The sequence below is a fragment of the Amia ocellicauda genome, chromosome 13 (assembly GCF_036373705.1).
Source record: "Amia ocellicauda isolate fAmiCal2 chromosome 13, fAmiCal2.hap1, whole genome shotgun sequence".
Lineage (NCBI taxonomy): Eukaryota > Metazoa > Chordata > Actinopteri > Amiiformes > Amiidae > Amia > Amia ocellicauda.
The window spans coordinates 33,407,877-33,418,639 of record NC_089862.1 but is presented as its reverse complement, the minus strand read 5'-3'; positions in this window follow the sequence as shown (position 1 = coordinate 33,418,639).

The following is a 10,763-nucleotide window of genomic DNA, read 5'->3' as shown; positions in this document are numbered from 1 at the left end:
CACATTAACTGTAGTCCAGAGGCCGCACGGCTTCACACAGGCAGGGGTCGAATCCTCGCTTAAAACAGGCATATCTAGGTTAAAAAACTACAGATGGTAAAACACTTAGAATTGAATTCACAAAACCGGTTTGGTGATTCACATTTCCGTTTCTCATACTGTGTGTTATATGAGTGATCTACCACGAAGGGCTTTGATGAACGGGAGGCAATATGTTTCGAGTTTCTGGAAGGTCTGACTGTGCAGGCTTGACTAATAAAGCAAGAGAGGACAATAGCTTCAGTGTACCTGCAAGCGGGGAGAAGGACACGTGGTTTGAGGAGGATTTACCTTCTTACATAATCCTGAGCAATCTACAGCACAGAAGCTTGGTACAAGATTGTCATCAAAGCCTTTACTTTGTGTGCAACATCCCCCTCGGGAAGAGAGGGGATCTGGCCTGTCGGTGAGTCCCAATGTCTCATTGGTGGGCTGCTTCAGTGTTGAAACTGCTGAGACAATACCCTAATAGTGTTTCATCTATAATTAATTTATGCAACAAGCTCAAAAGTGTGCTGCTCAGCTTTTGCTTGGGTTCAGAGTTTTCAACGAGGAGCAGGACTAGACTCAAAACTCAGATGGTGCATGACAGTGGTTGACAAATCTTTGAGAAACCAAAAAGTGAAACCTCCAAGTCTCACATTCATGAGATGATGCTTCCAAGAGATACAATCGCAATCCCACGATGCCTATACATATCAATAACCGGATGCCATCGTTGTGAGAACAGACCAGTTCTCCAGTAAGGGTCCCCTGCATGTCCCAGAGTCCAGACTCACACACGACAGGCTGCTGTCGCCCTCTGTAGCCTCAATGATGCATGCTCAATAGTGTTGAGGTCAGGAGATGCTGCCGACCGATCAATCTGTCAACTCCTTTCTGTTCAGGACGGAGCGTGAATGTTCTGGTTCATTGTGAAGGGCATTGTCACCTCGCTAACCACACAAATCTGTGTATGCGGTCAGACCAGCACTTGAGTTCAATCTCCTATCTCAGAGCAACAGACCTGCCACACCCAAAGGGAAGTCCCCCGACACGGCAAGTTTAAATGCTCTACAGAGTTCGGTGGGAATTATATCACCATAACAGGTTTATTTTAGACACTGTGAACACTGATTCACTCTCCTACTCTAAATCCCACAGTAACCTCTGAGACTGAACGGCATCGATCTCATTGATACAGGGGTAACACTTTAAAATAAGGTGTTCATTAATATATGAACACCACTGGATAAAAACATCAACATATCGTGCATATCATCCAAGTTGTGATGCTGAGGACATGAGCCCTAACCCTGACCATATATATGGATCCACACCTGATCTCTGTACAGAACATCCGTACGAGTTAAAACGAAACCGTTTACTAATGACATTTCTTAGTCCAAACCATACAGATCTGTATGAATAGCCACTTCCTTTTATCTTCACAACCACAAGAAAGCAGATACGGAGAAGGCAACAACAAAGACAATTACACTCTCTCTAGTGTAGATGCAACTGTATTTAGCACTGTTAGGTTAAGAGCCGACTAATACAATTTAAACGTACAGTGTAGTCAGGGCTTGGTACTATAATAATTAAGCCCTGTATGTTGCATCTGGAGACACAATCTCTTCAGATGAGTAACAGCTGATCAGATAAGAGAAGTTGTGAAAAATAAGGACATTGTTTAAATGGATTTGGGTTTATTTCCAGGATCAGTACCAGTACTTGTTTTAAGTGATGCTACATGTCAGTGTGATTGGATAAAAAATATTATCTATAATTGCACCAAGAATTGCAATAATTTTGGTCAGGGTTAGGATCCGTACGATTAGCAGATGGAATTTTAATCCGGATGAGTACGAATAGCCGGCACCAAGATAAAATGTTCGAGAAGCCTGTATTTTGTATTTGTAAACGTAAGTGCATGGTGGGATGCTGTACCATGAGGCACTGCACTGTGAGAAACTGTACCAAACGACATGTGCATGCAGTGATCTTGACTGAATGTACAGTGTGGGCTTTGAGCTGCATTAATTAGACCGTATTGAGGTATGGGGCTCGCAAGACAGGTTATGTCGTGGAGACAGGGCTTTATTATCACAGATTCTTTGAGATGGACCAAACAGTCTAAACTATTCTCGGTTGTATAGTGCAGACAAGGTCTTATTCTTTGTAAGCTAGCCGCTAAAAGGTCATATAGCTCGGCTTCTGCAGCAATAAAGATGTTGTATGCTGGCATTAAAGGATAAAGATTGGAAACATTAATTTTTAGTTCCTTAAAATGCAGCTTCCAGAAAAGATTTTCCAATTTAGTCTGAACTGGGAGTTGGAGCATGTGCTGCAAGACGTTTATAGGAAAGTGTGTTTCTTAAATGTTGGTGAAAGCATACGATGTCTGTTTATGTATTGATGTACTTACAAATAGTTTAGTTTATATACGTATGTAATGATTTCTTTATCAATGATTCAACTAGGAACAAAATGTCTAGGTTTTTAAGATTGATAAGATCTACGCCGCAATTGACAAATCAACGGAAGTGCTGACGATGTCTCATTCTTTATCACTGACCCAAAAAATACATTCCTAAGTTGATTTACTCTCTTTTAGGGCTCAAAGGTGACCTTGTATAGTCTCAGTATCTATCGAAATGTAAATTTTACCTTAGGTAGAGTACATTTAAGTTGCACAACCATTTCAATTCAGAGCAAGTATGTTATAATATAATAAACCCAGTTAAGTTTCAATACTTGAACAAACAGCTACAAAAGTTTCGATGGCACAAAAAATACACATTTTACCCAAGGACTGTCTTGTTCATATAATTGAATTCTACCTACTATAAAGTTCACAGCACAGTTCAGAAAAGTTTCCCCCGAAGATCCCAGTTTACCTTCCAGACGGAGGAGAAATTATACACCACCACCTAAAGTGCACCGTTGCATTGTGGGTCGCCACAGAACTGTCAATTTTCTCCACGATTTCAGGCTTTGGAAAAAGAAAAACAGTTTATAAAACAGAACTAATTAAAATCTTCTAATTAAAATAAATCAACATGGATTAAGCTTAAAAAGGACATAAAAGATGCTTTCATCTTCAGTTCCAGAGTAAAGAGCCATGGCCTCTGTGGTTTCAAATACACCATTGTTGCTGTTTAATTGGTCCAGGTGATTGAGGCTGTGCCAGCTGCTCCCTTTGAGTTCCACGGTGTACCAATAACAACTTGTATCACTCTATACACACAGAGACAATTATTAATACAGTACAGCGGCTGATTTACTCATCATGTTTCAAATAGATGTCTATAGATTTTAACCTGCTTCAACCAGAACATCAATTTGGTCAAGGTGAACTGTGTTCCTACCCAGAAAAAGCTAAAAAAAGAATTGTCGAAGAGGGGAAAGCACTGGAGGACTTGATATGAGTATTCACAGACCTGAAGAGTACTGCTAGGCTGTCACAGGAGTAAGATGGAGCATATAAGAACATATAAGAACATAAGAAAGTGTCCAAACGAGAGGAGGCCATTCGCCCCATCGTGCTCGTTTGGTGTCCATTAATAACTAAGTGATCAAGGATCCTATCCAGTCTGTTTTTGAATGTTCCCAAATTGTCTCTTCAGCCACATCGCTGGGGAGTTTGTTCAGATTGTGACGCCTCTCTGTGTGAAGAAGTGTCTCCTGTTTTCTGTCTTGAATGCCTTGAAGCCCAATTTCCATTTGTGTCCCCGGGTGCGTGTGTCCCTGCTGATCAGGAAAAGCTCCTCTGGTTTGATGTGGTCGATGCCTTTCATGATTTTGAAGACTTGGATCAAGTCCCCACGTAGGCTCCTCTGTTCCAGGGTGAAAAGGTTCAGGTCCTCAGTCTCTCAGTAGGACGTTCCCTTCAGACCTGGAATAAGTCTGGTTGCTCTCCTCTGAACTGCCTCTAGAGCAGCGATATCTTTCTTGAAGTGTGGAGCCCAGAACTGTCCACAGTATCCAGATGAGCTCTAACTAGTGCATTGTACAGTCTGAACATCACTGCCCTTGTTCCCAATTCTACACTTTTGACAATTTAAGTGCATATAATAATTACTGATAGTTTTTTATTAGCAATGGCCCCATGCCTATGGTTAACCAATTAAATAAGCTCTGTATCTACTTATATATGTCTTTATCAATCATCATCATCATCATTCTTTGACTACACTCAATCACTGACAAACTGATGCTATGTATTAAATATACTTTTCCTGAATATTCACACTATAAAGAAAGAGTGAGCAAACATTTATTTATTATTATCATTATTATATGATTATTACACAACGTCTACGATAATGTCATCCAAAAACAATTAAAGCATCCCTCTTGAATTGCCGCCGCACCGGAGTTCACAGCGTAGGCCCGGAGTCGGCGGTGATTAAATCATCAATTCCAGAGGACGTTTCCCCAAGCAACGCGGGTGAGAGCGCCGTGGAAAGCTCTTGCAGTTTTTAAATCCATCGTGACTAATTAACTTCTCCTGCGCCCCCCCCCGTGTCCCTGCGAACTCGAGAGCTGTCACTTATCGCAGATTTTCAGCTGACACCACACCTACTGTTTACCCAGGCCCCGGCGCGCTGCCACACGAAGTGCTAAATGGGATCTGTTTCACCCTCGGCAAGTGTTAGAGCTCGATACGCGACTCGTGGCAGGTTCCTCTCTAACGAGGCGTCCACTGGCGCTCTCACTCCCCCGTTATCTTCAAGACAATGGTGTGAGAGCTCTCTGTGTTTACCTTTGCCCGGCCTAATTGCTCCTTCTCCGTTGGGGGGCTGCTGCTGTGGGGTGGGGGGTGCTGACAGGAGTAACATTCGAGTAGGTCAGTTTAGCAGCAGCCCAGGTCATGAAACATTGTCACCTACTACTTGTTATTTATGCAGGGTTAAGGGCCTTTACTTAAAGAATATGAAAAGAAACAAACACGCAGATAGACAGACAGACGGACATATCAACGATAATCATAATAAAATTAATCATGCTCTGAATTGTAAGCATGCATCACTATCAGTCAAAACAGTATGCCAACAAACCCCCCTGCTCTTTTATCTATCTATTATTATTTATTTTACAAGCATATATGTTTACGGTACAATGTTAGTCATTGTGTTAATTTATTAACTCTCCACCAGGCCTCGAGGTGTGGACGGGTCTAACGAGTTTGGCCTTTGGACCTCGTTTGTTCGGGGACTGTCCTTCTGCTTGATACAGTGCGTTAGTGTATCAACGGTTCCCGCATTCGTTGAACAGATACCTTAACATCCCAGCTGCCTAACGCCTCTACTGTAGCAGGATGATGCTGTTTTATGAGGGACTATTAAGACAGAGGTCTGACCCGATTTCTCGTCCACTACACTGGATTCTGGCTATACGAAAACGCATCACAATACAGCCTCTTCTAAAGGAAACATCCCATCAATCTGAAATTCTTTTACATTAACCTCTCAGTCAAAACGGTTTTCTTCAGAAAGTCATTGTGTTTCTTTGGCATTTCGGGTGAGAGGGTTCTCAGGTCAGGTACATTTCTGAAGCCTGATTTGCAAAAACAAGTCATTTCTATTGTCCGAGGTGCAGAAGGGATGCATTATACATTTTACATCAGCCCCTTTGAAAGCAGTTTAATGTGGTTTTAGACGTTCCTTTGCAATCAACTCTTTAGTTCCATTGGCTGTAATATCCCTCATATTCGCCACAGCAGTGTGTGAGGCGCAAACCAAATTCAGACTAATTCCTTTCTTTTTTCAAAGCCACAGATAACTTTCGTCAAAGCATTTGTGCAATAGAAAAGGATCTGGATGCACAAGGGGCACAATGACCACGAGATCTGAGTTCCACCAGTGGGAAATACTGCTGCAAGTGTTTACTGAGACTTCGTAAATAAATGGAGACGTATTCTGTTAAATGCAATTATGAGCAAGCTGGGCTAATGTGTCATATTTGTCTCTAGTCAAAATATCTGGGTGATTTTTTTCCACCACTTGTACAAGGCATTCAAGCTTGTCTTTTCAAAGGCTGAAATTGCCATGCCTCACCCTCTTTCTGGGGGACTAATACCAGTCTCGAGCCCTCAGTGTCTGTAAATGTCATGTAGAAAGGCTCCTCTGAAGGTACGCACTTCTCTCGTGTCTGTTTTGATGAAGGCCTCTGGACCACGGTGATTGACGGGCCGTGTGAGCATCTGTGCCGGGAATCGCTTTAGTCTTCAAAACAGAAATTACTGTTCTCCCCAGAGACAAGTAACCTTTTGTTAAAAGTTTGCTGCGGCGCAATGGAAATGCCTTTAAATTGTGTGACGGGCATTTCATTAATGTGATTTTAAATATTACTGGTCAGAATTTAGCGCTGACAACATGCCCATTGATGCCAAACCACGGATAACATAAGCCCTTTTTAAAGTTGTTATTTAATTAAATTATTCAGATAGGTATAGCTTTAAAGATATTTCCAGCATCTTGACTTATGAACCTACACCTTTTTGTTACTCAGTTGCTGTATCTTGTAGCATATTTTGTTTGGCTGTGTTACTTATTAATTGTGCTGTTTCTACATTTGTGTCAAAGCTTCCTGTGGTGTCACTTGGTCACTTCTGTAAACATAACAATAACAACCTGCCCAAATGAACGTGTAATAATCATAACAATGATATAACCACACGCACAGATATCAGATTCATGACTGCTGTGGCCGGTCCACTGGATCGTTGTCCTTCTGGTCGTTTGGGACAGTCTGTCAGTGAGACTTTGCCCTCAGGCTCGATGGGAGGGATGGAAGGACACTTTCTCGCGGCCCGTGGTGGACGTGCACCCGCTGACAGCTGGCACACGACGCCCACGGGGGGTTTGGCAGCACGTCTTCACAGCCGCTCCCCACACTCACTCAGGGCATTCATAAAACTGTAACGTCACATTAACTTTACTGCCCCTCCTTCTACAGATGAGAGACAAGCCTCCCTGGGCCGCCATAAAGAAGAAAATAGAGGAAAACTATAATTTGCTTTCATTAACTCCTAGACAAGCAACCTGGAAGATGTACGGGACAGTTCTCCACTTCTTTGCATGTGTGTGTGTGTGTTTCGTATTAGGAAAAATAGGTCTGAACTTAGGGCAGTGGTAAAAGTTGTATGAAATGGATTACTTCAGATCTGCTCCGCATGGTTTAAGAAAGTAAAACACACATTTATAATCATTTTGGAGGTCTGTACTCTACTTAAATCGCTTCTTCTTTCCACATGTTCTTGTGCTTGTTCTCCTTTTTATAAATACTTATACATCCTGCGCAATTGAGTTAAGCAATTCTCTTTGGAGAAAAACATGCATGGTCGTGGTGCTGACAAACAACGTTTCACACATAACTGAGTCTGAGCTTCTCTCCCATCGTGCTTCATCACCTGTCGCCGGGCAGCGTCTCAGAGCAGCTGCAGGTTCTGCCACATACTTGTCCACTGACGGCCGGGATTGTATGGAGCTGAAATCACCTCGTTGCCGGCTGAGGAAAGACACAACAAGCTTTGAGTCACAGGCCTGTCAGTCACAGGTGTGTCGAAGACAGAGTCTCTAATGAAACAGTGGGACAAACATAACAGTAAGTGTGAGGTTCATTCTTCTGCTACAAGTTGTTAAGTATTTATATTTATATAACAGATTTACTTCACTCTGTTATTTGTTTATTCTGTGTTGAACAGTTTATACGTTAAGGAACTCAATCACTTGTAACTTCTGGGTTGCAGGATGACAACACAGTTGCCCTGATGGCTGGGAGTGCTTGTTTTCCCCTAAAAAATATATATTTTAATGGAGGATAATGAGAGAAAATCTAAACACCCTTTCTCTTTTGTTCATCGCTCCTGGAAAGATATCCGAGAGGCAATGGGAACAGAAGCAAGGAAGCTTCGTTCAAGCCACTGCGTCCCGCAAATGAAGTCAGAAGCAGCCAGGTCTTTGTGTACTTCTGTACTGTCCCCTCCACTGGTCAGCATATGTGACATATCAGCTATAGGACTGCATTGCAATGGCAAATGATTACTGAACATTATTTCCAGCTGGGTTAAACAAACTGCTTTGCATGGAGACTGATTTGAAAACGACTGATTGCGATGGAGTCCAGGTCAAGAAACACTGCTCTTTAACTCTTTAATTAAGCCGCTTCTGGAACTTAATTCAGTTGGGGGGTCCTCGCTCCCTGGTCCCACTTCCAAGACTGTGGACACTATACCTGTCAAACACTCCCAGTCCCCCTGAAACAGCTTATAATATTGACATCCCCGTCAGCCCTGGAGTGGCCATTGTAACTCGGATCGCTGTGACATGAAGTCGGATACTCAGTGGGTGTAAGTGGCTCAGCAATGGCCCGCACCTCCCCAGGCTAACACACGCACATCTCATTAGACCTCTAATTGGCAGCGCGCTGGAAAAAAGAGGAAAATTGAACGGGTCATTAAATTCATGATCAAAGAGCACGTTTGCACTTTCATGGCCGGATCGCACAGAAACCGTTACAATGCGCAGTGAGTTTGTGCAGTCAATGCGCAGACTGTGCTGAGCACACAAAGCGCTGCGTTATTAAAGGCGACAGCAGCAGCCGGATTGGTTTGGATCCTAAGAGCAGCTGCTTAGGTGTGGTAATTAGATTCAATACAAATTTCATATCCAATTAAAACTAGGCATTATTTTTATCTCCACAGTGGTTGTGTTTGTGTGCCGGACAGCTCGTCTCTGTTGTAACACACATGTGTAGTTCCCAGCATAGGCGGACAAAGTAGAAAGTTGATGTTCTTGCAAGATGTAGCCTTAATAACCAAACATCTAAAATAAATAATTATTTATTTGTTACCTGGTCTCGGATTTGTGGAGCATGTTTTATTCTTACTCGGCTGTGTTGTGCTGAATCGTTCCAGCAGAGGGCAGTGTTTCCCCTGTATTAACACGCCTGCTCTGAACACACCGTCTGTTTCTAAGGTCAGACACCTTGTTACTTTGAAGCACAAACAGCAACAATAACGCAGTTAATGCTCTCATTGTCAAATGACTTGGACTTGCAACAGTAGCAGTTTCAATATAGGTAACACAAATCATTTAACATGTAGAACATATTTTTAATGCAGTATTTTAAAAGAAAACTCAATTCCATGTTCTGATGGGAAATGATTTGTTTATTTATTTATGTATGTTTGAATCTTAATATGACTGAAATCAATGAAATGTTAAAATCCATAGCCAAGTTTTAATCCATCCAACAATTACATTTAAACAGAAGTGTGAGAGTGAAATAGGTTTGTGTTCATCTAAAGATGCCTTCCTTTCTATTTACACTTCTTCCTTCTCTGTTTTCCAGGTCTTTCTCACAACAGTTCAGTCCTGTCCTGCGGCCTGTTGAAGGTCAAATGTTGTCCGGACTCTCGCTCGGCCTCCTGGTGATAAAGTCCTAACCCCAGCGCGCTACATGGCATTTTTATCTGCAGGTACAGCACTTTAAACCCAGTGGCGCATTCCCCTACAACACCTGCACCAGTGTTTTAGTGTGATTGATTGTGAGCGCTCAGTCTGGGCAGCCAGCACTACATCCCACAGTTACAGTGATGCAGAGAGTCTACTATTTAGAACTGCAGTTTCGATCAATAGGTCTGGTCAGGATGAAAAGAGCAGCAACACGGTGAGTGATGAGAGGAGCGAAAGACAAGGAAGAGAACAGCAATCGGCCAAGGATCTCAAACGCGTTTATTTTTATTAACCCCGGGAAAAAAGAAACAATATTTGGAGGTGGTTCCTTTCAAATAGTCTTTAAAAACCCTCTGTATATATATGTATGTGTGTATGTGTGTGTGTGTGTGTGAGAGAGAGAGAGACTGAGTGAGTGGGAATTACATGCCCCTCATATTTCAATCCATTATAAGTTTTCACAACTTGTTTGCAGTCAATATATCCCCAATTTACTCAAGGTACTTATTACTTTGCCACTGAATCCACTTGCCACAAACTTTGCAAGCAGCACCGATGGAATTCACCTTCAAAAATGAGACAACGGTCCCTTGAAGAAAGAAAGACAGAAGCCCTGATATATCCCAGCTCGGCAGCCAAGACAAAAAGAGATCTGGAACAGCGCTGCCAGCTTTGTGTCTTGCTTTTCGCCGTGCTCATAGAAATCTGCATTTTGTTCTCCACGCAGCACTCAGACGGCCCTTGTTAAAGCACATAATGACCCGTTCCTAAGCCATGATTCAGGCTCCCCTCCAATATTAATTTCCTTTCCGGACTCAAGTGCTGCTTTTCACAGTTTAGACCACGCGGTTTTATTGAACCCTTGCAAAGTATTTTCTAGATTTATATATATATATATATGAATACACACACACACACACACACACACACACACACACACATTTATACACATACACATACGTAGATATATAGGATATAGGTATATATTTTAGTAAAAATCACTGCACATATATCCTATGTTTGTATTATCTTTTACCGAGGGATGAATTTGACAGACAAAATAATCAGAGTTTTAGTCAGCAGCTCTTCCGTTTATCTCAAACAACTGAACACAATTAAAATAAACAATATTTACTGTATATATATTAATAGTAAACTGTAGCTTGCATATTGTTTTTTAATTTGTGTCGTAGAACCAGGGGGAGAACTGGCATTTCATGTCTGTCTGGGAACGAAACTCCATAATTTAGTGGCAGTGACAACGGGATGCTCGGTCACACA